General features: G+C 32.6%; 2 long non-coding RNA genes and 1 pseudogene across 2 annotated transcripts; 2 read left to right on the forward strand and 1 right to left on the reverse strand.

Moving 5' to 3' along the window:
* Nucleotides 1–1,673: 1,673 nt before the first annotated feature.
* LOC136065781 (uncharacterized) lies at nt 1,674–2,852 on the reverse strand. The gene is made up of 2 exons (XR_010627385.1): nt 2,011–2,852; nt 1,674–1,928 (listed from the first exon to the last, which is right to left on the reverse strand). It is a non-coding gene; the product is annotated as an uncharacterized LOC136065781 (long non-coding RNA).
* A 767-nt stretch (nt 2,853–3,619) lies between these two features.
* Nucleotides 3,620–10,556, forward strand: LOC136065779 (uncharacterized). Its single transcript, XR_010627384.1, has 2 exons — nt 3,620–9,317; nt 9,406–10,556. It is a non-coding gene; the product is annotated as an uncharacterized LOC136065779 (long non-coding RNA).
* Nucleotides 10,557–16,742: 6,186 nt separating this feature from the next.
* Nucleotides 16,743–23,978, forward strand: LOC111989197 (receptor like protein 21-like; annotated as a pseudogene).
* Nucleotides 23,979–26,592: the final 2,614 nt, after the last annotated feature.

Genomic DNA, 26,592 nt, shown 5'->3' on the forward strand with positions numbered 1-26,592 from the left:
ATATTTTGGCCATTTTATTTTGTCAACACTCTTTTTACCATGCGTTTGTGTTTGTTTAGGCCAAAAATACTTATCGAAAACTATTTTCTTTCATTTTTTAGCCTTTGTTTTTTAATACATCAATAATGCTAGGATGGAGGATTTTAATTCTGGATGTCTCCATTAGAAACACTAAGAGGTGTCAACCAGTTGAGTTACAAGACTCTTAACACATTTTTTAGTGTATATAAACTGCAGTAGTCTCAATTTATGCTATGTAATTACAAAGATTACAAATAGGGTAAATGCATTTATTTTTGTGTATTAATTATCTATACATGGTGCGCTAATTGTTTATATAAATAAATTACTATTTTTATTTTTACTTTTTAAATTTATATAAGAAACACAACATATTGGAATATGTTATTTTGACTCAATTTTTTTGTATTGGAAATAATAAAAACAAATTCCAACAAAAGATAAAGTTTTTTTTTTTTTTTTAATGAAAAAGAGAGAAGAAAATTTAATAACTTGCAATCAAAGAATAAAATATAAAAGTAAATCTATGCTTAAGTTAGAGGAAAATAAGTATTTAGTTTAATTATCACTCAAAGCTATTAGGTTTTTAGACCCCTTAAAACATAACAATTGGATTATCCTAGTTTATGAGCCAAGTGATTAACTTAGTCAAATTATGCAAATCTAGGTTAACACAATCAAATAATCATATCAAGATATAAAGCAGCAGAAATATAAAAACACAAAGATATGATTACCCAGGAAAACCAAACCAGTAAAAAACCTGGGGAGGATTTAACCTAACTATTCTCAAGGTAAACTTAAATCCACTATGTGAAAGAATCAAAATTCATACAAAAGGACTTACAAGCACCTTCGTTCGACTTCCTAATGCTACCCACCAGTAGAACTTACTGACACGACCACGTGCAAGCTCCGAATCCACGAACTCCTTCTTTCTTGGATTCTCCAACAACACAAGCTCACCTGCTTGTGACTTTGAGACTCCACTCAAAGGTTTTGGATCTCCTTAAATGTTGATCTTATATGCAGCAACTTCACAATACCGGATCTTGAGATTCTTCAAGGAAGAACACCGGTAGAAGACATGAGAGAGCTTTTGGGTACAAAACCCTAGATCTACAAAAGAGGCACAAGATGCACTCTAATCTCTCTAAAAAACTCTCAAAACCCCATCTAGGGTTAGCTTATAATGTCCTTTAAATACTAGAAAAAATGGCTCGCGATTTGGGCTTCAAACGGATAAGTTATGGTCTTTTTACGTTTTGCTGATTTTGCTGATATGTGATTTTCGATCAATCGAAAATCCCTAGCATCAATCGAGTATCAATCGAACCAACTAGCTTGTAACTCATTTGTTTTTATCTCGAGCTTGAGTTTTTTTGTCTTGGGCTTCAATGTAGACCACTCTAAACTAATGAGACTTAGTTTTTGTCATGTTTTGTCATGGTTTGCCAATATTACAAACTCAAAACCTAATAAAAGCAACAGGTTCAAATTTTTAACTATTTTAATATTAACAATTTGTATTTCCTCTTTTTAATGACATGTATTATAATTAAAGTCATCCAAAATGTAGATGAAACATAAGATATTTTCTTAAAAAATATTTTAAAATGTATTGCGCGTCGCATGAGATCAACTAGTTACAATGCAAGTGAACTCCTTGTTTCATAATAGAGAATTATAACAATAATTCATAACCAAACATATACATACACATAGGTATTTATCAATACTAAGACCAAAGATTTCTATAGAACTTGAGTACATCTAATGACACATATAGTTTTGTAGCCCTTTTAGGGCATCTAAAGCAAAATAATAACAACAATACATGCGATCCTCAACCAAGTTGAAGCATTGTTGCCGCCAATGAAGATTAATATAAAGAACACTAGCTATACCTAAAAAGAAAATAGTGTAAGATACCCAAAAACTTATAGAGAAGACTAGAAGATCAACTGCATACCATTTTCCTTCACTTGCCTTTGAAGAGTTTTGTGGTGATGGAGTTGATTCAACTATCTCGGTGCAGCTTTTTTCCAATGGTGGACCGCAGAGAAAAGGATTTCCTTCATAGCAACTCGTTCCAAATGTTGCAAATTGTGCTTCAAAGTCTGGAAGTTTATTATCTGATAAGTTGTTGTGAGCCATATTGAAAGTTGAGAGAGAATTCAAATCAATTAATTCTAAAGGAATTTCCCCACTTAAACTGTTGTGAGAAAGGTCTAAACTCTCCAATTGAGTCAATTTTGAGAATGTTTTGGAATAGAACCTGTCAATTGATTATAGGACAAATTCAATGCATGAATTGAAGATAACTGTCCTAGCTCTACTGGGATTTCACCTATTAGCTTGTTTAATGACAAATCCAAAGCAGACATCAAATCAAGGACGAGACCCTTGTACAAGTCAAACCTATATTTCGTCACAATTTGAATCCCAACTTGTTCATGGATGTCCAAATATGTCCCTTTAATGTCAGTATCCCTACTTAGAAGAGACTTATATGGGAGGGAAAAACTGAAGCCCTCTATAAAAGAGTAATTTGTATAGACAAAATCAATATCATTTAACTTCCCAAAGGTTATGTTGTGAAAGCAATATGGTATTGTCCCAGTAAGAAAGTTCTTGGAAAGATCCATTATGCCTAGCTTCTTTAACTGACACATTTGCTTGTGAATCATACCACTAAAATGGTTTCCACTCAACAAAAGTACTCTTAAGTTTGAAAGTTCACTGATTCCTTCAGGGATGCTACCCGAAAAGCTATTATCTCTAATGTCCAGTGTCAAAAGAGATGAGGAATTGAAAACTACTTTCGGTAATGATCTGTGAGTATTTCCCTCGCAAAAGTATGTGCCTCACATCTCGTAGATTCAAACAAGAAGTAAAAATCCCGAAAGCAAGTTATGAGAAAGGTTAATTACATCAAATGAACCTAGTCCACATGGAATTTGACCTTCGAAAAAGTTGTTACTTAGGTCAACAATCTTGGATGAATTATCGTTTACCATCCAACGGGAATTCTACCAAACATGTAATTGTTTCTAATATTTAGGACCATCCCGACATGCAGGGGTACCACTGGAAGAGTCCCTGTGAAATTATTATATTCAATTCTAATAAAAACAAGGATTGATTGAAGCTCTTTGAAAAAATTTCACCATGAAAGTTATTATTAGATAACCTCAAAAATTTCAAGTACGTGCAATTAGCTATCAATTCCACTGGTATCTCTCCTGAAAAATCATTAAAGGACAAATCCAGTCTATACAAATTACTCATGTCACCAACTGAGGATGGAGATCACCTTCAAAATGATTTTGAGATAAATTTAGATATTCCTAATTTTGGAATCATCTTTCCGATTTTTTTGAAGCTCCCCATGTAAGTGATTGTCTGAGACATCCAACCAACGAAGATCAATGTATTGATATGCTGGCAACTGAAATTGACCTAGTGAAAGAGTTACTTCGAAGATTTAACACTTGCAATCTAGTATGTTTCAAGCATTTTTTTTTTTTTTTTTTTTTTTTTTGCTTACAAGCCTAAAAAAATAATGACACAGCTCTTTTTAAATGATATGGCATATTTTTTTAACTAAAATTTTTCACGTAGACCAAATCTAACAGGGCAACCTGAAAGTTCAATAAGGGTATACAACACCTTTGAACGTTTAGACCCCAAATAACAAAAATACCAATTCAAGCTTTACATCAAACAATTTATGTGCGGAATATGATAACAAGCTTATAACTGAATTGATGGAACAATCTAAGCCAAATATAAACACATCCACAGCAGTAAATATAAGGCAAAGGTAAAGGGAAAGAAGATGCAAACACACGGACAACACACGATGTGTTATCAAAGAGGAAACCGAAGTCCTCGGCGTAAAACCTCTCTGCCGCCCTCCAAGCGGTCAAATAATCCACTAAAGAATGTAGTTGGGATACATGAACAGCAGAAAACTCTCCAAGCCTAATCTACCCAAGTACCTAAGCCCTCCAAGTTTCTTGCTCCAACGAGGTTACGCCGAACTTATTTCTTCTCTAGCTTCCCGGATTCCGCTACTTGACCATAGTATCAACCAATGTATATTGGTTCCTTTCCAAACTTCTTCCCAAAGCACCAAATGGACCTTCTCACAGACGTGGATGTGGTGAGACAAGGGTTTGGTAAATGACCTCTCAAGGGTATAACAATGGAGAGGAAGAGAGTAGAGGAATTTTGTAGAGTCTCTTTAGATGAAGATTGGGGATGAATCAATCTTGTATTTCTCTAGGGTTTTCTCACACAAAATTCTCTCTGGAAGCTCTCTCAATATGATGGGTATAAGGGTGTATAAATAGTAGTGTGAGAAGGGAATGCAAAACGTCAGTTTTTGCCAAACAGGGCAAGTTGGCAACTTGATCTCGCGGCTTGGCCAAGTCGCGAAATCAAGTCGCGACGTAACGGCCTGGCCAGACTGGAACTTTTGTCCTTTAGCGTGACAGCTGGCGCGACCCTTCAGCTTCCCAGTGTGCCTCTCACGTGATTGCCTTTCGCGGCTTGCTAGTCGCGAACCACCCGCGAGTCCTAGTCGCGAGACTCTGTTTTTCTTGCACACTCTTGAGCTTTTCTTCACATCTTCTCACACACTACCCTTACAATTTTCCCACCTAAATACAGGGTTACTAAGTGCTAAATTACAAGCAAATTGGTCACAGAATAAAGCCAATTAGATGGTTGATTAAATTCAACCTTACACAACCTATTTCTATTTGGATTTTGCCCCGAATTAATCCCAAATCTTCCAAAATCTCTGTTTTGAATGAGAGAACATAACATAGTTTTCTTTCCAAGAGCAAAGACATGATAACCAAAAAAAAATAAAAGCCTAATCAGTTCCAACCTATAAGCGCATTTGTATTTGGTATGCTAAAATAGCATAAACTCTAATATCTAACTAATGAAGCCAAAAATTACTTGCATCAGATCATAACTTAGCTATGCAAAATAGGATTTTGCTAATGTGCTTCTCCAAATTTAGGAGGCACTGTAACCTATGCAAATCTGTTTTTTATTATTTCTTTTCATTTTCTAAGGTTAAATAAAGAGAGTGGATGATCGCCGTTGTTATGTGTGGAGAAAGATAAATGACTAAAAAATCAAGAAAATTTGATATTTTAATGAGATAGAGTATATAAGAGCTAATCAGATGTGAGTATTTTCAAAAATGGTTAGTGTAGGGACACAAATATCAAATGGTACAGGCCCACTTAGAATAGCAAGGCTTGTATAGTTCAACCAGGCCCAAATCAATATATTTGTAAGAGAATGGATTGAACAACAAGAGAGGGTTTCGCTCGAGGACAGGAATGAGGAAAAAAAAAGACTTATTAATGTGGATTATGTATGTGAAAGGCTTGTTACAAGCTTTCCCGAGGAGGCCAATAGTACACAAAAAGATACATTATTCACTTTCTTCTCTCAATCTTCTAGTTTTCACTCTCCTATTTCTGATACTTCTATCCCATCTCTCTTTCTCTGGAAAATTTCTTTCTTTGTATACTATCCCCCTCTTCACATCTTGACCCCCCCATCTTTACCTAACTAGATTCTCATTGTGACACTTGCCCTTTAAACATCTAATGAAAGTAGTAGAAAAAGCTGTTTAGCTTGAATTACACTGTTCAAGTCACTTTCTCATTAATGCAGCTGATAAAGCTGTTGTCCATCATTTAATGCAGAGGTAATAGGCTACTCCTTGTTGGAAACTTCCCCTACCCTTCATGATCCTCTCTCCTCAACCAGTCCTACCCACCTAAAGCTCTTAAGCATATTTCGTCTGTTTTCCTCAACTCCTTGGATGAATTCCCTCCTCGGGTAGGTGGTGCCCCAACACCAGCAATAAAGTTCACTAATCCCTTCCTCGATCCTTGGGCCCCACAATTAGCTAAAAAAAAATAAATCAAAAGTTAGTTCTTATTCTAAAATAGACAGTAATTTTTGCATAAGCTGATATGAATCCTTTAAAGAACTACTAATATGGAGAAACTTTTCATGGTTCGTTGGTATATTATATTAATAATTTTAGGACCACAACCTTTACCACCCCTTACTTACTACTATCCTGTCTGGTTGATTATAAGTGGTGGGGAAAAAAATGGTGGGTCCATGGAAAATAGAAAGGGGCTAACGACAACTGTGTCAAATGGCATTACATGGGACAAAAGTCTCTCTCTCTCTCTCTCCCTCTCTTCAAAATTCGGAATTTTGGAAGTATTGGGTTTAATTTGGGGCAAAACCCAAATTGAAATCGGTTATACCATTAGACCAAATCTAAGTGTAAGTTCAACAACTTATTTTCGATAATTTATTTATATAAAATTTATCAAAAGATATAATTTTATAATGTTTATATCATATGTGTAATAAAATATTAAAAGTTAATTTACTTTTAAGAAAAATATAAATTTTTAGCAAATAAGAGCATTCACACTACAGAAAGTAGAAGAGCTAAAAAGTTATTTCATACCTCCAAACACTAAAAGCCACCCAACACCAATGGTGTTATATCTAAAAAATTTTGCATACATGCTATAATAAGCTGCTGCTAGTTACCAGTAGCAACTTATTGTAGCTTGTTCTTATCAATATTTTATTATACTTTGTGTCCGTTTGGCAAATATTATTTTTGTCAACTTATTTTCTACTATTCATGAATCTCACTCTACTTTTTGGTACTATTCATGGGTCCTACTGTACTATTTCAACTAATTTTTATTTTTATCTACAGTACTTTCAGTAAAAAGTTTTCAGTTTTATTAAAATAAGTGGATCCCAAACGGACCCTTTATCTTCTTTTTCCTCAACATATTTTATTATAAGTGCTATGGCTGTTTTTATTGTGTTGGGTATATTGTCTTATTGTATTATTTATAATATTTTAATTTGTTGTTGCTAAAATAAAATCATTGATGTTGCGTGTTTTGTAGAGTAAGATAGTAAAATAAATAAAATAGGTTTTTGAAGTGTTAAAAGTTAAAATTTGTAGGCCTTTGAAGTGAATGCTATTGCTAAGGTTACGTTTAGCATTGACTGAATAAGTTAACTTTTTTTTACTATTTAACTTATTTTTACTTCTATTTATAGGTCTCATTGTACCTTTTAATATTATTTATAAATCTCGCTGTACTATTTTAATTAATTTTTAGTTTTACATACAATATTTTCAATAAAAAAATTTTAGTTTCAAACCAATGTTCCAGACTCTAAGTAGAATACAAATACTCATTTTTTAGGTACATAGTAAAAACAAAAAATAAATAAAAAATAAAAATATATAGAGAGAAAAAAAATGAGAGCAAATCTTAGAAGGTCCGATGGCATAAACTCAAATAATTTCTACCTTTCGATACAAGCAATCTTTTAGAAACAGAAAATAAAGGGCTGTTGGAATGATAGATTAAATAACACTTTTTAATTTTTAAATAACATTATATATATTTTTATATAATTTTTCATCGGCATATATTTTTAAAAATAAAAACGACGTTTCTAGAACCACGTTGCCTAAGCACAAAGGATTCCAAAACCACCTTCAGTGCTTTTGTATTTCCTTTCTGTATTCGGGGTTTGGTTGCTGACTTTTGATTGATTGACTGCTTGGTCTTTCACAAACAGCACAACTGAAACAATTTCCAAGAGCACCAACAGAAACCCAACTAGTTTTCTTCACCATCAGCAATGGAGGCTCAGTCTTCAGCACTGCCACCTCAGCCACCACCATAATAGTCATTTGCTCGGCGTTACTAGTTTGAAGTTTCTCTGGCCTACGCTTTTGGCTGTCAACCTTGCTGTTGGAAGTCCCTTTCTTTTTCTTATTCCTCAGCTTTGTAATCCACCATTTATCTTAAATTTCCTATACATTTATGCATGTGGGTGTTTATTAGTATACAAAGTGATTAAATTTATAAAATGGAGTAATAGGTTTTGAGATTTCAACTTAAAAGAATGGTTTTTTTAAGATTATTGATTGCTTTTCTTGATGTTGTTTGTTGATGGGTATTTTGTGGTTAGGATAGGGGTTATGGTTTTAGCATAATTTTCTGAGGATTCCTTGATACAATCATTGGGGGTGGTTTCTGATTAATGGTTTTGGAGAGAAGTGAATGTGATAAATAGAATTTGGTGTTCCAAGGTTGAGCTTGTGTAGGATTTATGATTCTCCTTAGTTGAGAAATTGTGAGAGAATATGTTGACTATAGCCTCTATGGATTTATAGATCTTAATTGGTTGTGTGACATCTAATTACTAAAGTTCTTGCTCTTTGCTCCTCCTGTGCACTAAAGAATCTAGAAACGCAATATAGGGTTAATATATTGTTCTATTTTTTTGATAAGTAAATTATATATTTATATATACTGTTCGGAAATAAACATTTTATGTCTTGTCTTGTGTGGGATTTATGATTCTCCTTTTCTTCTACCCAAGCACAAAGGGGGTTTATGAAAAGCTTATTTTTGGTCCCCAAAACCCTTCCCTCCCAATTAGTTGAAGTAGAGGCAAGATCACTACTTGAATACCATGTGGTTACTTAAACTTTTAGTTTGCTACAGGTTTCGATCCATGCATGTTTGTAAAAGGCTGCATATTCCTTCATTTTGGAAATCCTGGAGTTTTTTGTCGATGAAATTTCTTCTTGTTTTGTTAAAATGGTAGTAATTGCAATAGCTCAAAGCATTCTTCATTGTATTAGTACAGCTTTATGGTTGCCTAATCAGAGTAATGTTTTTGGCTATTTATCATTAATCTTATAGCCAATGATCAAGTAAAAGACTTATTTGTCTATCTTTCTAAGTGACAAACCATAATCACAATCCTTTTCCCTCTAGCATAATCGGTACTGATTATTGTGATGTGGAAAATACATAAACATAATCATTACAAAGGTGGGAGAAAAAGATAAACATAGAATGCAATTCTTGCATAATTTTTAACTGGCCAGCTAAAGCTCTACTACTTTATATGATTAAAGTCATATGATAAGGCAATGAGCAATATGTTGAATAGACAAAGTATCAATTTCTTTGGGTGTACATGGTATCTTGCATACTGTAACAATAAGTATGTTGGAGTCATTCAAATGGCTCATTAGGAGCTTATAATAATATAGGTGAGTGGCAACATATTCTATTTGCTCAAACTCTCTCATCTTCTTAACTAATCCCTGAACAAATATTGATGGCTTTATAATTAGGTGTAAGGAGGTCCACCACTCATCTCTCTCATACCCTGCAAAAGTGGTATCTTTGTGCACTATGTACAATCTTTTTAATGTATAGGACCTATATCTGGTGATCATTTTTAATATCTTGTTTGTGTCTTAGTCAGGTTTGAGAAAGAAAAACTGGAGTACACAAGAAGACTTCAGGGGTAGTAAATCTGGTTTCGTTAAATTTACATGGAAGTTGACTGAGTGGTCTGATAAAGGAAATATATTATTTGCATGTTATTGTCTTATATAGTTTGAGAGGAATTCATTACTAGCTTTATGGTCAAACTTTCTCTTTTATCCACTCTCTGTTTCTGTGTAGCTTTTCTATATAAGTTGATAGTTCTTAATATATATAAGATAGACAATTGCATTTTCATTTTGCTTTGCCCTAAAGTAGTGAAAGAATGCAAACAATGTTCTTGTTCTTATTTAACTTAGTCCAAATAGAAATTGTTGTTACTGCATTTGTTGATGGAGGCAGCAGTGGTCTTCGTTTGAGGATATAGCAGGCGTTCTATAATGTGGAGCTCGTCATTCAAGCTTCACCAAGATGCTAGGACTCTCACATGAAACCTTTTACCTATTGGATCATTTAAGCTTTTTAATTCTATCTTACATCTTGTTAACATAATATTATGTTTCTTCTATCTTCGCAGAAAATTTTTATTTAATTTTTTATGTTTGGTATGGTGGAAAAGGCTAGGTCTTTTTCATGGGAACTCCCACCAACTGGATCATTTAAGTTTTTCTGAATTTTATCTTACAGCCGACATTATATTAAGTACTTTTTTTATGGGTGGAAAACGTTTTCTACATTTTCTAACATTTGGAATAATATGGTTCTCATCTTTAAAGCTTCAACTGAAGGTTGCTAAGGCTCTTACATGGGCCCTTTTACCTATTGGATTGTTTAAGCTTCTTGAATTATATTGTATAGTTCTTTGACATAATATTATGTTTCATTTATTTTGATAGAAACTACAAATATAGACTTTTACACATAGATTTGTGCATCAAAGGAAAGAAGGCTACTACAAGATTAAGTTCAATTGAGTTTTGAAGCGAAGGTTCAACTGTAGATTTGTATTTTCGAATAGGCCAGGGTAGTGGTAAGATTCCTTATACTTGTAACCGCTTGATTGTTGATTAGTGGATTCTTGGGAGTAATGACCTTATAATCACCTGGTGGGGTTTTTGTCTTGCAAGAAGTTTTCCCCATTTGTCAACAAATCATTGTGTCAATTTATTTTTCACTTTATTTAGTTTATTTGGTGATTTGTTGGTGCCTTCATGATCTGCATGCAATTGAACCTAATTAATCAACTTGGGTAATTAAATTAATTAACTGGGGTCAAGCTATCTTAACCCAACAGTATGCAGTACATCCTACTTTTAGAGTTACTATAGCTTTTGAGTGAAATTTATGGTGTTAGAATCCCATATCATCTCATTTGTCATCTCCCCAACCTGTTTGTTTCTTGAAGTGGGAAAAAAAAAAACAGATTTCTCCTTTGGTGTGTGTCTATATATATATACATATATATATGCTCCTATGGTATTTTAAAAGAGTTAGAAGTTTAGTACTTTAATGTTAGAGCTATAGTAATAGAATTTTTGTAAGATAGTCTTTCAACTAAGAAACTCCTAACAAGCTAAGAGATTTGTACCTCAATTGACACCTCCTAAAATTTTCAATAGACATGTCCAAATTCAAAATTTTCTTTTACAACTATCAAATTAAAAAAAAAAAAAAAAAAAAAAAAAAAAAAAAAAAAAAAAAAAAAAAAAAAAAAAACTCTCTTAATAGAATGTTTGATAAATTATAAAAACCAAAATTTAGCTACGAAATTGGTTGTAATTTAAGACTACAACTTTAGTTCCATTCCGTTTGGAAATAGCTTATTTAGCTTTTTGCTAGAATTTTTTTGATAAAAGTGTACTACAGTATACTTGCACCTTGTAAAAATTTGAAAAAGTGAGAAAAAAGGGGGAAAAAAATTAGATTTTAAAAAATTGTACATAAAAGTTAAAAGTTGATGTCAACCTCAATATTCTTTTATTGGAGGTGGATTTTAACAAATCTACTACTGGATTACATTTTCTTCTTATATCCTCCATACTTGTAAATTTTCTAGAAAATTAAAGAATAATAGCTATGTCATCAATAAATTGTTTAAATTACAAGTTTGTAGTTTAAAATTATGCATAAAAAATAATTATGTATTAAATAATTTCTGATTAGCACAAAATTTGACATGTGTATTAAAAGTATAAAAAAGAAAAATGCAATCTAGCAGTTAGATTATAGCCTTAGGCTACAATCAATTTTGTAGTTAAACTTTGTCCAATTATAAAAACAAGATTTTAAATCTCAAGATTTACAAAATATGAAGTGTAAATTATAAGGGTTTTTTTTTATTATTATTTTTTTTTGTGTGGGAAAAACTCTTAATTTCAACCTTACCTATAAAGCTAAAAGATCCTTTAAATTTTTTTAGCAAAATTATCAAACGTTCAGCAATTTGTACTAAAAAGGCTTCAAGATTTTCAAAGCATTTTTATAATAGTGCCTTAACATCACATCACACACACACACACAGTTAGTAACAAAGCTTTTGTGCAATAGAACTTTAAGACTTTAGCTAATTTATTTTTGGGTAAATTGCAAATTATAACCCTAAAATTTGGGGATGTTTGGATTTTACATCCTGAAGTTTTAGAATTTAGATTTTATCTCTTGAAGTTTGGGAGTGTTTGGATTTTACATTCTAATGTTTCAGAATTTGGATTTTACCTCCTAAATTTTAAGGGTGTTTGGATATTACTCCTTAAAGTTTGGGGGTGTAAAATCTAAACACTCCAAACTTTAGGGAGTAAATTCCAAATTTTGAAATATTATGGTATAAAATTTAAACACCCCCAAACTTTAGGGTTGTAATTTGCAATTTACCATTTATTTTTTAGCATTTTAAGTATATGCATGGCAATCACCATTGAAATTGGAAGTTTTATATCATATTGATCAATACAGGTTGGCAATTTTCATATTGGTCACTAAGCTGGGAAGCCCCTACTACATTTTAGATTCAGTTCTTCTAGGATGACATCATTTGCCGCAATTGTTACGGCATCTGGATGATAATGATATATGCAATTTTAATCGGTGAACTGTCACTGTCAAATGGACTCAATATATTTTTTCTACAGCTCACAATTACACATATATTGTAGCAAAAATTATGGTACAAAACGTGTTTCCACGTACTTCCTCTTTCAATTTAAATACCAACCATTTCAACTATAATCATTCTAGCAAAGTTTCACCTCTTTTTCTTCTTCTCTCTCTTTTCTTCCTCTTTCAATTTAAATACCAGCCATTTCAACTATAATCATTCTAGCAAAGTTTCACCTCTTTTTCTTCTTCTCTCTCTTTTCTCCGTCAATTGCGTTTCCGGACTCCACACATATGAACTTTCCTTGTTCTTTCTATTTAGTTCTTTGTCAAATTAATGGTTGGTTGGTGTGTGTGAATGTATATGATCTTTTCATTCTTGTTTCCATCACGTTTATGTGTAATATTTATTTATTTATTACACATATACGTTGATGGATCAGGCCACATGTAATTGGCTGGCATATTAGTTTGGGACATGTGTGTGTTATTTATTTATTTATTTTGCTGAATGTAGAAAGGAGAATTTCCAGTGTGGGCTCATCGACCCCACGTCACGTGACGGTAATGGGTAATAACACATGTACCACATGGGCCTTACTGGGGCTATCACTCGAACCGCTCATCTCTGAGAGTTGGGACCATTCTGGCCCAAGACATTTTGGGGCCTAAGGCGAGAACTAAAATTAGGCATTTTTTATATATTCATGTATTAATTAATTTAATATTTTTATATTATAATATATTTCATTTAAAATTTATTTTTCTTGCCTTTTGAAATGCAAATTGACTAATTAAAATTTTGTATTCAAGTTCTTCTAACATCTCATTTTCAATTGATAATATAACTAATCGGTTAATCCACTCTAAATGAACCTCTTTCTACTAATAAATCTCTTAATTTTATGTCAATATTTTTCCAATTACCTAGATCATAAATGTTTGTAGGAATGTAATTCGACATGTCATTATTATTTTTATTTTCTTCTAGTTGAACATCATTCTGGTGAACTTGTTATTTTCATTTTATACTAAATTCTTTTGAAGTTCATTATCAAGATTTGTTGTATTGCAAAATTGAACATCATTGTTATCTTGCAATTGTATCATTTCATCATCTTCTAACTCTTTTTGGTGGATTTCTTGCTCATTTGTGATATTTTCATCTAAATTTTGTGTTGTATTTTGTTTATTACTAATAACAAATTTATCCAGATTTTTTGGAGTTTCATTTGAAACTAATTTGTTTTTTCTACTACCCTTCTTTACCAAAACTTTGGAGCCCCTTTCCACTTGGGGGCCTTAGGCAATGACCTAATTGGCCCAATGAAAGGGCTGGCCCTAGTTGGGACAAGGACTTCTACTATCAAGCCTCTCCTTCGTGTGGTCATTTGGGACATGTGTTTGCATTTACAAAGTTTTTTAATAAATTAGTGATGTGTCATCAATCAATCATTCAAAAAATCATTTATTACATTTGTGTAATCTACTAATTTCATTCATTATGATAGAAATTTATATTTCATAGTGAAAGTTCTAAAAGGGTATACAACACCTTTGAACGTTTAGACCTCAAATAACACAAATACCAATTCAAGCTTTATATCAAACAATTTATGTGCGGAATATGAAAACAAGCTTATAACAGAATTGATAAAACAATCTAAGCCAAATATAAACACATCCACAACAGTAAATATAAGGCAAATGTAAAGGGAAAGAAGATGCAAACACACGGACAACACACGATGTGTTATCGAAGAGGAAACCGAAGTCCTCGGCGTAAAACCTCTCCGCCGCCCTCCAAGCGGTCAAATAATCCACTAAAGAATGTAGTTGGGATACATGAACAGCAGAAGACCCTCCAAGCCTAATCTACCCAAGTACCTAAGCCCTCCAAGCTTCTTGCTCCAACGAGGTTACGCCGAACCTATTTCTTCTCTAGCTTAAAAAAATTCAATTAATATTATTAATTTATAGTTTAATTAATTAATTTAGTTATTAAATAAGTATAAATTAAATTGCTTATTAAATCACCAATTTGACCACTTATTAAATCGGACCAAAAAATGAGAAACTATGTTCTTATTTATTTTCCTAAAAAAAAAAAAATGTTGTTATTTCTTACTCTCTGTATGATCCGATCTTTAAATTCTCACTATGGGAATAGAAGAAATTGGGGAAAAATCAATGAACATAACAAAAACACTAAAAAGATTACTCTTTTATTTTTATTTTTTAATCAATATTAATTTAGGTGTACTAATAATTTTTTATTGTGTAACAGTTGTATATAACATATTTGTCACAAGCGAATAGATTTTTCCAAAAAGAAGAAAAGAAAAAAAACACATGCGAATAGATCTATGAAACCTATGGCGTAAGGAACGCCACCTCTTATGGATTTTGTTTATTGCATTAAAAAAAAAAAAAAAAGCTTTAATTCTTGAGTAATGCTACAAACACGAGCTATTTTATAATATTTTTACAAAATATTGACGTGCTCAACCTTTTGTTGGTTTTCATTTAGGCCCACCTGGCCAACCTCTTATTGATTTTTATCTAGACCTACAATTAATATCAATTTTTCATTTACCAATAATCACTCACCATATCAACAGTTTGTAAAAATTTTTGTAAAATAGTTTGTATTGCTAGCATTATTTTACTTCTTTTTTTTTTTTTTTAAATGAGACCCATCACCCTTTTTTTTAGAGAGTTTTAACCGATGGCGTCTGCTCCTAATGATAACTCTTTATCATCAGACTAAAATACCAATCAGTTTTTGGTGTATGTGGAAATTGAACCTCAGATCTCTTATACAACGATCAAAGATTTTATCAGTTAAGCTAACTGGACGCTATAGGTTGAACCTATCTAAATAAAAACCCATCACCCATTCTTTAAATGTGAGAAATGGCCAAAATTATTGCCACGCCAGTCAGTACAAAAGAATCAAGCAAGTGATAATTGTGAAGCGCAACAGGTGTTTGTGGAGTCGACAAAGACTTTGAAAGACTATAAAAGGTAAGTAGAGTTAACAAACCGAAGATAATTGTGCCTTTAGATCAACATTTTTATTGTTATTAAAGAGGAAAAAAAAACATTTTTATTTGTTTATCAACTTATTTATTTGTGTAATTTTTTTAAAAAACTATTTAATTTGTAAGTAGAATTATATATATTTTTTATAATTTAAACAAATAAGTAAAAAAAATATATTCCCCTTGGATTCCATGTACTTGGACTAATAGGTTTGGAGAAATAACTTAGTAATAGTGCATGGGGGAAATAGCACTTGGAGTAATAGGTTTGGTGGAGCATTCACAGTAAGGAAGCTAAAAAATATAGCTTTTAGTAACTCAAAACACTAATTTATTTATTTTAACACCCTACTTTATAATACATCCAACATCAAAGATTTTATTTTAACACTCAACACATTAAAATAATATAAACAATACAATAAAATAATATATCCAACACAATAAATAACTGTAGGGTTAGGATTTGTGGCCCAAGCCCAAAACAATAAATTTGTAGAGTGTGAGTGATAGAGCTAGGTTGATTATGGAATTAACAACGGTTAACTACAACCTTCAAGTATAAACCAGCATAAAGATATACATAAAGACGAAATGAATTGAAGTCCGAAGAGGTTTATGATAAATTGAATAGTGATTACAGTTCTTAGAGCTACAGTAAAACTTTTCTTTCTTCTCTATTGTCTTTTTTCCCATCCCCCATTATCAGGAGCCCTTCTTCTTTATATAGCATCCTTCCCCATCATCTCTATCATCCACTTGTTCTTCATCTGTGTACTTACTTGAGTATATGTCACGTCATGTATTTTCTTTAACTCTTTGTGAGTGGCGGTAGTTGAGGTTACATAACTGTTGTTGTAGCTAACTTTTTATTGGCTTTCATCTAAGCCTATCATAAACATTATTTTTTTATTTGCCAATAACCACTCACCATATCAATGGTTTGTAAAATTTTGTAAAAAATTTTGTGTCTTTAGCATTACTCATTCCGGTATAATGTAAGTAAAATAAACACTATGCTTTAATAAATGCTTTATTTATTAGATTCAAGAATTATTATTATTATTGTTTTTTTTTTTTTTGTTTGTAGTCATTATTTTATTTTTTCAGTTTTTGTCGTCATTTGACGTAGAGGAGAGTAAACATGAGATTGTGTTTCTATGATTTTAGTTGACACCGTTTAGGTGACAAATTTGACTTTAACTATTAGAAATAAAAGGATCAAAATGTAATAAGTTCAATAAACCTCAAGGAGCGTTATATAATTTTCTCTAAACTTTTCTATATAAGAAGACTTATAAGTTGGTGCTTCACAATATTTCAAAATGGAGTGGCCTTTAGTGAGGTCTTTATTGTGGGTTTTAGTACTTGTTGCTCACATTCATGAGCTAAGAGCTTGCATTGAGGAAGAGAGGATGGGTCTGCTAGAATTGAAGGCATATTTGAGATCCAATTCTAATTATACAAAACCCCTTCTTCCATCATGGGTTCACGACCTAAAGAGTGAGTGTTGTAATTGGGAGCGGGTCAAATGTAATGACACCACTGGCCACGTGATCAAGCTTTGGCTCTCCAATATAAACCATGAAACTCACGTCTATGCTGATAATGAAAATCGGTTCTTTAACGAGTCCTTGTTGCAGCCTTTCAAGGAGTTGAGAATTCTTGATTTCTCTCACAATGGAATTCGTGGTTGGCAAGGAAATAAAGGTATGTGAGCTCTGTTTTCTAATTTCAAACACCAAAAAAAAAAAAAAAAAAAAGAGTTAAAGGAAGAAGAAACACAATCATTATAACTCTAGTTGGTAACATATACAATGCACAAGAAATTTTATTCTTTGTCTAAATATGAAATTTGATAATTATGTTAGTTATTAACAGTCTTTTATTTTGTCAAGAAATTTAATATGGTAGTTATTAAAAAATAATTGTTATAGTTAGTAATAGACTTTTATTTTAGTTATGGCAACAATTTACTGCAGATTTAAATATAGAATATGATTTAAACTTAAGCAATATATATACATTAGAATAATGACATGTAAAATTGTTAGGTCTCAAAATCTTATATGACAAAATATATAAGGTCAACAAACATCAAATGTCCTTGTTTTAGAGTAATGCTACGTCTACAACATTTTTATAATAATTTTTAAAGAACTTTTCTTAAAAAAATTTCAATGTTTTTGAGTTATTTTATTATTCTTTATTCTTATTTACCTTTCTATAAACTTGAAAACTATTTTGAGAGAGATTGAGAAACAATTGAAAGGAAACTCAATCTTGAGGGGGAGAACTTATAGTATGTACCAATCAAGGAAGTCAATACTATACTGGTACTGGCCATACTAGGGAAATATACTGTATTGGCCATTAAACTAGTACTGATACTCCTCCAAAATGTATTGAAAAAATACTAGGTTGTACCGGCTTATTTCGGATGTACCAGCCTGTATCGGTGTTTTAGCCAGTACAATAAAAAAATAATTTAAAAAAATATTTTACTTAATCTAATATATTTGTTAATATATTTAAGCTAATATGTAGGCTTATAAAATATGTGGATTTAAAATTTTTTGTTGACAAACATAAAAATTAATAAATTTATACTTAAATAATAATATATATATATATTTATTTATGTATAGAAATATATAAATAGTAGTAAACCTGAAACGATACACTCGTATCAACTAGTACTGAAATATTTTGTTCCCTTGATCAAACCCATACAGTCTCCAAGTACGAAATTGACTCCCTTGGTACCAACTCTATCATTTCAATCAAACCTATTTCCTCACAAACATCAAAAGCTCAAAGCCAACAACTCATTTTCTTTATAAGCGTCATCATTACACTTTTCCACCCTAAAATTTACCTCAATTTACAATTTTTTTTTTCATGTACTAGTTAAAATGCATGATCGACCCCCAAATAAAATACTTTGTAACACTTAACCTTCTACTGTCTGGTTTGCTATTTAATATATAATGAAATTTAGTTTTAAAAATCCATTTTGCTCCTCTATTATCTATTTTGGAGAGAGAGGTATATTAGTCTTTCAATACTGAATTTTGTTAAAGTTTGCACCAAAACAGGTGGCAGGGAAAAATTGAAATAGAGTTATAACTTTAAAGGGTTAATGGTGCATTTTAATATTTCAGGGAATAAAGTATAAAATGAAGGGCAGAAAAATGTAAACAAAAAGCCAATTAGACGAACGAATCGTTCCAATCCCTCCCACGCCTGAATAACAAAAATGAAACCAACATCACCACTACCTTTTCATTATCACCGATTCACGAATCACCAGCAACCTTACAAAAAATACCACACCTCAAAGGCTACATTCCACAACAAGCCCTCAAAACCCAACCCAACCAATTAGACCAAAACCCATTGTACTACCCTTCTCATGGTTTCTACATCTCCTACTCCGATGTCGTTCTCCACCACTGTCACTAGGTAGCTGGATGGTGTGCGTCAGACATTTGGTGTTCAAGCCGGTTATAGAGGGTTCTACTCTGAACCTGCAAAGCTCAATCCTAAGCTGGTACATAGCTGGCATAATAAAGGTGGCACTGTTTTTGAGACGTCGTCCTCTGGCTTTCTAGTTTTTTATTTTTTTTTATTTATTTTTTAATTTAAATTAATGTCTTTTTCTAAAATTAAGAAATAAATAAATAAAAATAAAAAATAAGGTTAGCAGTAGAAACTAGCACGATAATGAAAGACTCAATTGAAAATGAATGAAACTAATTAGATGAATGAAATAACAAAACCTAAACTTATATGATAGAAATAAAAAATAGTAAAACTTAGAATGTAAATTTTACATTTTGACTTATTATTTAATTATTTGAAATTTTTTTCAAAGTCATTATTGCCATCATCATGTTATATATCTTTATCATTACTTGCCTTGTCACATGATTCAATTTTAGGCCACGATACCATAAAAATCACTACTTGTTTGAGTCATCGTAATAAATTTGAATAACAGTACCTTGTTCATTAAATAATTGATTAAACAAATAATAACGGTTATTCACCTAGTAATGTCTAAGAGCCTGTTTAGAATGTGCTTATTTGTTTAAGCTTATATGAGTTTTTAGCTTCTTTTTAGTACTATTCATGGGTTTCATTGCATTTTTGGTACTATTCATGAATTACATTGTACTATTCAGCTAACTTTTAATTTTTTTTTTTACACTTTCAGTAAAAAGTTTCCAGTTTCAGCTAAATAAGTTGTTCCCAAACGGACACTAAATGTACTTAATGCGTGTGGATTTCTTCCACTTTCCCATGGGATAATTTGATCATTGAACTTGTCCTCGGAGGAGTGTAGACTATTTTTATCTATGAAATTATTTCAAAATAAAATGTTATTTGTTTATTTTTTTTTCCCTTTGCAAAATATTAAAGAGCACCCTTTTTCTATTGCATTCTAGGATTTAACAATTGGTTGTATACCTTCTTCAGAATGGAATTCTTGGCCTAAATTGAACAAGCTAATGCACATAGATTTAAGTTGGAATCTCTTGCAAAAGGACATTTTAAGATTTTTGGGTGCACTCCCAAATCTTAAATATCTGGACCTAAGTTACAATGAAATGCAAGGGCCTCTTTCTAGCAAAGGTATGTACATGTAAATTTGAATTTTTCTCAAAATTTCCCCCTAAATTTTCTTTATAAAAAATACCATGAAAAAACTCAAACAAAATTGAATTCTTATATGCCTTATTGACCTCATCTACATTTACGCTAATTGTACATGCTTTCTAGTGAATGCTTCAATGCATTTAATAAGATTAAGATCCTCTAGAGTTTTTAGAGTACTTTACTACAAAGAATTCTTTAAATCCTAATTTTTCCTTCAATATGACTAATGTAATTCTCTTCACTTATGATTTAGAACTGAGTAATCTAAGAAATTTGGAGGTACTCATCGTGCGAGAGAATGGACTCAATGGAAGCCTACCATTCAAGGGTAAAATTCCATCATACATTTTTTAACGGCTAAAATAATTTACCCGTGAGAAGGAATGTCTTTTAGTATCCACAAGTATGCCATTTTTAAGATTTACTCTTTACACTATCTCTTTTTAATTCTCTTGGCAGATATGACAAATTTCAGAAGTTTGGAGATTTTAGATATGAGTGGTAATATGTTCACCGGAAATCTTTCTTCATATATTGGGACACTACCTTCTCTCAAGGCCATATCATTATCTCAAAATAAACTCCGTGGGAATTTACATGCTAAAGGTAAGAATCTACCATGAAATCTGGCATTTATACTTTGTTAATGTTACCTGTACTTATCTGACATAGATTAGGAGTGTAAAAACTAAAAACAAGTGAAGAAGATTAATGACTGAAATATAATTATTCATGTTAGGTTTTATTGGCACATTCCATGACAATGTAATCTTGTTTGAATATGTAAAGTGTCGCCAAGAGTTCAAAATTACAAGTCCAAAATGCAGTTCAAAAAAGACACCTGTTTGATTGATGATTGATCAATCAAACAAGTGTCTTTGATAGCCATTTGATCGTAGCTTGACCGATCAAAAGAAGATTCTCAAAACTTCCTTGATAGCAACTCGACTGATTGAAAATCTTGAAACATGGATTTTGACATGTTTTAGTTGAGTTAGTGCTACCTTGTTTTTCATGCCTTACACGCAAAAATATATAAGATACTTAGTGACATGTGCTACAAAAGAGAAAACCTTAACCAAGAAATCATCAACCTGTGAGTCAAAAGACCTAAGATAATTCCCATCTGCTGTGGGGCTACTAACATGGTGCGGATCAAGAGTTGAAGCCACAGAGCCATCTCAATGTGTTGTTACATATCTAAAATCTTCAAGGTTTTACGCAACCCCTGTAGCGTTTTTATCTTGCAAGCTTCTCCATCGTTTTTTCACTTTGTCACCATATTGCTGAATTTATCATGAATTACTTTTTACATATGGTGACATGCTTGCTTGGGGTGATTAACCTATGATAATCTTGTTTACATAATTTTGTTAATTGGCTTAAATGGTTTAATCTACTGGTTGATAATCCAAGGGTTAAAACATATTCTTTCCAATTCCTGTTCTGGCCAGTAAACTAATTGATTGGCTTGTTGATTTTTACATTGGCACATAATTAGGATGGACACTATTAATGTTATTGCCTTTGACAGATTTGGGTATGCTGAAGAAACTTGAAGAGTTAGATCTTTCTGACAATAACTTTGAATGGATCCTCCCTCCATGCCTAAGTCGTTTGACATCTCTTAGGTTATTAGATCTATCTAAGAACCAATTCAGTGGAAATTTGTCTTCATTTGTGATAGCCAACTTGACATCCCTTGAGTACATTGATCTTAGTTATAATCGTTTTGGCGGTTTATTCTCATTCAGCTCATTTGCCAATCACTCTAAGCTCAAAGTGATTCGATTTAAAGGTGAAAACTACCGGATTGAAGACGGTAACAAAATTGTGAGTGAAAGCAACACATTTGAGATCGAAACTGAAAATCCCATTTGGGAACCTTTGTTTCAGTTAAAGGTGTTAGTGCTGCCTAACTGTGATCTGAGTAAGTTATCCTCCAAGCATTCCAAAGTTTCTCTTTTACCAGCAAGAATTGGAATTGGTTGATATCTCTCACAATAGGTTGAAGGGAAGCTTCCCCGTTTGGTTGATTGAAAATAATACTAGATTGCAATTGCTAAATCTTCGGGATAATTATTTTGGGGGTCAATTTCATTTGCCAATAGATCACTGCAGTAATCTTTCTTGGTTGGATTTCTCTTACAATAACTTTAATGGGCAGCTGCAAGAAAATATTGGAAAGATGATTCCAAACTTGCAATATCTAAATATATCTCAAAATCATTTTGAAGGTTTTCTCCCACCTTCAATTGGTGACATGAATAATTTGGAGAAATTGGACTTGTCCAATAATAATTTTTCGGGAGAGGTGCCAATGAAATTGCTTGTCAATTGCACCTCCTTGGTAGTTTTGAAGTTATCCTATAATAAATTTCATGGTGAAATTTTCTCAGAGGGATTCCAATTTTTTAACCATAGCTTACGTATTTTGGAATTAAAAAACAATCAGTTTACAGGTACTTTGCCATCTATGGTACCAACAGCTGGTAGTCACTTGGGGCTCCTAGATATTAGCAACAACGGCTTCTCAGGTTTAATTCCCAGATGGCTGGTAGGAAATCTGCAGTACTTATGGTCTCTAGACATGAGTAATAATTTTTTCGAAGGTCCAATTCCATGTGAATCGCATGCATATATTTTAATAGACCTTTCTCATAACTTGCTTTCTGAATGGTCACCTTCTTGCGTTGATTCATATACTATTCAACATCTATTTTTACAAGGCAACAAACTCACTGGATCATTACCGAAACTTTCTTTCAATTTTTCACTTCATATAGTGACATTGGACATTAGAGATAATAAATTTTATGGTAGAATCCCTAATGAAGTGGGCGTGCTTCCAAATTTAAGAATATTGTTGTTAAGTGGCAACAATTTTAGTGGTATGATTCCGAACAGGCTGTGTTGGTTAAAGAATATTGCCATAATGGATCTTTCCAGGAACAATTTTTCTGGAACAATACCGCATTGCTTTCACAACCTAACATTTGAGAAGATAGATGCTTTTGAAGGCCTTACTGAACCAAATTCCAATCTTTTGGAGTTCAGAGATATAATTGTCCCGTATCAAAGTATCCGCAAAAGGAATTTTGAAAATTTTGAGGTAGAACGAGTGGTTGCTGAAGAAATTGGGATTGAGTTTACAATGAAATATAGATCTTACTTCTACAAGGGTAGAGTTCTTGATCTCATGTCAGGATTGGATTTGTCAGTCAACAAACTAACAGGTGGCATCCCTCCAGAGTTAGGACAATTATCTCCGATTCTTGCACTAAACTTGTCTTACAATCAATTGACAGGTTCCATACCAAACACATTCTCAAAATTGACTCAGTTGGAGAGTTTGGACCTTTCTCACAACAATTTGAGTGGAGAAATTCCTTCAACATTGATTGACTTGCACTTTCTAGAAGTTTTCTGTGTAGCTTACAATAACTTATCAAGTAAAGCTCCAGACATGAAAGGACAATTTGGAACATTTCAAAATAGCAGTTACGAAGGAAATCCATTTCTTTGTGGACCACCACTAGAGAAAAGTTGCACTAGGGTCGATAAATCACCTCCATCGCCAATAAAATCTTCAAATGCAAGTCACGGAAAATGGTATGATGTGGATCCTTTAGTCTTCTACACAACTTTTATCGTATCATACGTTATTTTCTTTATTGGCGTAGCCTGTATTCTTTATATTAATCCTTATTGGCAACAACAATGCTTCAATTTGATTGAGAATCGTATGTACTGGTGCTATAATTTTGCATTTTATAAGCTAGAAAGGTTGTCAAACTGTATTTGTCATTAGTTATACTTAATAGGTGATGATGGACACCTATGTGTCTATTTGGTTATGAATAATGGTTATTATGAATATGAAACAAAGTGTTCTGTTTACAATTTTCCAATCTCTATTGTAGTTTTGTTTTGAAACAATTAGAAGGAAGTTTTTAATAGCCATATGTAATACTCATCTACTTATAAAAAAAAACATTTAAGTCATTTTGTGGCATATGATATCTTTAAATGGGAAACTAGTTTCAATTGTACAACATATCATTAAGAAAAAAGGAAAATTAAATAACATGATTTATTAAGAATAAAATAGATAATGTGAGTGAATTGTGAAAATTCTGCTTTGACCCCTAATTGTTCTAATTAACATACCTGAATTTCACTTATGAAAATTTTTGTAGAAAATATTTTCATGTGTTTGGTTTTATTCTGAAAATGCTATTTTCCTACACATTTTTCACATTTTCTCAACTATTTTCTCAGCATCCAAACAAATTTTGTTACAAAAAATTTCAAAATCACAGTCAAATCCCAACACCACACACCACCGAAACTCCAATTCAACCCACAGTAGCAAACTCCAGCAATCAAAAGCTACAAAAGAAACAAAACCAAAGAAAAAAAAAAATCATCAAATCCGGTTAGATCGTTGCGATGAGACGACTGGGTATTCAAATCCGGTGCGACTCGCGGCGCAGTGCGACTTGCGGTTCGTGGGTTTGTAGTGCGACTCGTGGCACATACGACTCGTTGGGTCTGGGTCGAAGGTCAAGGCGATGAGGCAGGGTCGAAGGTCGAAGGCGATGGGNAATGAAATATAGATCTTACTTCTACAAGGGTAGAGTTCTTGATCTCATGTCAGGATTGGATTTGTCAGTCAACAAACTAACAGGTGGCATCCCTCCAGAGTTAGGACAATTATCTCCGATTCTTGCACTAAACTTGTCTTACAATCAATTGACAGGTTCCATACCAAACACATTCTCAAAATTGACTCAGTTGGAGAGTTTGGACCTTTCTCACAACAATTTGAGTGGAGAAATTCCTTCAACATTGATTGACTTGCACTTTCTAGAAGTTTTCTGTGTAGCTTACAATAACTTATCAAGTAAAGCTCCAGACATGAAAGGACAATTTGGAACATTTCAAAATAGCAGTTACGAAGGAAATCCATTTCTTTGTGGACCACCACTAGAGAAAAGTTGCACTAGGGTCGATAAATCACCTCCATCGCCAATAAAATCTTCAAATGCAAGTCACGGAAAATGGTATGATGTGGATCCTTTAGTCTTCTACACAACTTTTATCGTATCATACGTTATTTTCTTTATTGGCGTAGCCTGTATTCTTTATATTAATCCTTATTGGCAACAACAATGCTTCAATTTGATTGAGAATCGTATGTACTGGTGCTATAATTTTGCATTTTATAAGCTAGAAAGGTTGTCAAACTGTATTTGTCATTAGTTATACTTAATAGGTGATGATGGACACCTATGTGTCTATTTGGTTATGAATAATGGTTATTATGAATATGAAACAAAGTGTTCTGTTTACAATTTTCCAATCTCTATTGTAGTTTTGTTTTGAAACAATTAGAAGGAAGTTTTTAATAGCCATATGTAATACTCATCTACTTATAAAAAAAAACATTTAAGTCATTTTGTGGCATATGATATCTTTAAATGGGAAACTAGTTTCAATTGTACAACATATCATTAAGAAAAAAGGAAAATTAAATAACATGATTTATTAAGAATAAAATAGATAATGTGAGTGAATTGTGAAAATTCTGCTTTGACCCCTAATTGTTCTAATTAACATACCTGAATTTCACTTATGAAAATTTTTGTAGAAAATATTTTCATGTGTTTGGTTTTATTCTGAAAATGCTATTTTCCTACACATTTTTCACATTTTCTCAACTATTTTCTCAGCATCCAAACAAATTTTGTTACAAAAAATTTCAAAATCACAGTCAAATCCCAACACCACACACCACCGAAACTCCAATTCAACCCACAGTAGCAAACTCCAGCAATCAAAAGCTACAAAAGAAACAAAACCAAAGAAAAAAAAAAATCATCAAATCCGGTTAGATCGTTGCGATGAGACGACTGGGTATTCAAATCCGGTGCGACTCGCGGCGCAGTGCGACTTGCGGTTCGTGGGTTTGTAGTGCGACTCGTGGCACATACGACTCGTTGGGTCTGGGTCGAAGGTCAAGGCGATGAGGCAGGGTCGAAGGTCGAAGGCGATGGGTTTGTGGGTTCGTGGCGATTGGTCTAGGTCTGGGTCTAGGTCGAAGGCGATGGGTCTGGAAGTGCAATCGATAATCGGCGCAGCGCGGTGCTACGATTGATGATCGGGGTTCGCCGGTGAAGTCTCTTCTTCCTCTCTCTTTGCGATCGAGTCTCTCTCCTCTTCTCTCTCTCTCTTTTTCCGGAAATACTTTGAAGTGAAAATAGGAACTGAAAACCATTTCCGTGGTCAAAGGGAAAATAGGAAATGATTTTTCGAAAAATTCTATTTTCCATAACTGTCAAACACGCGGAAAATGTGAAAAATGATTTCATGAAATTGTTTACCACCAATTCAAATGCAGCCTTAAACGCAACATCAATTCA

This window comes from Quercus suber, unplaced genomic scaffold, assembly GCF_002906115.3.
Source record: "Quercus suber isolate HL8 unplaced genomic scaffold, Cork oak 2.0 scaffold_1157, whole genome shotgun sequence".
NCBI lineage: Eukaryota > Viridiplantae > Streptophyta > Magnoliopsida > Fagales > Fagaceae > Quercus > Quercus suber.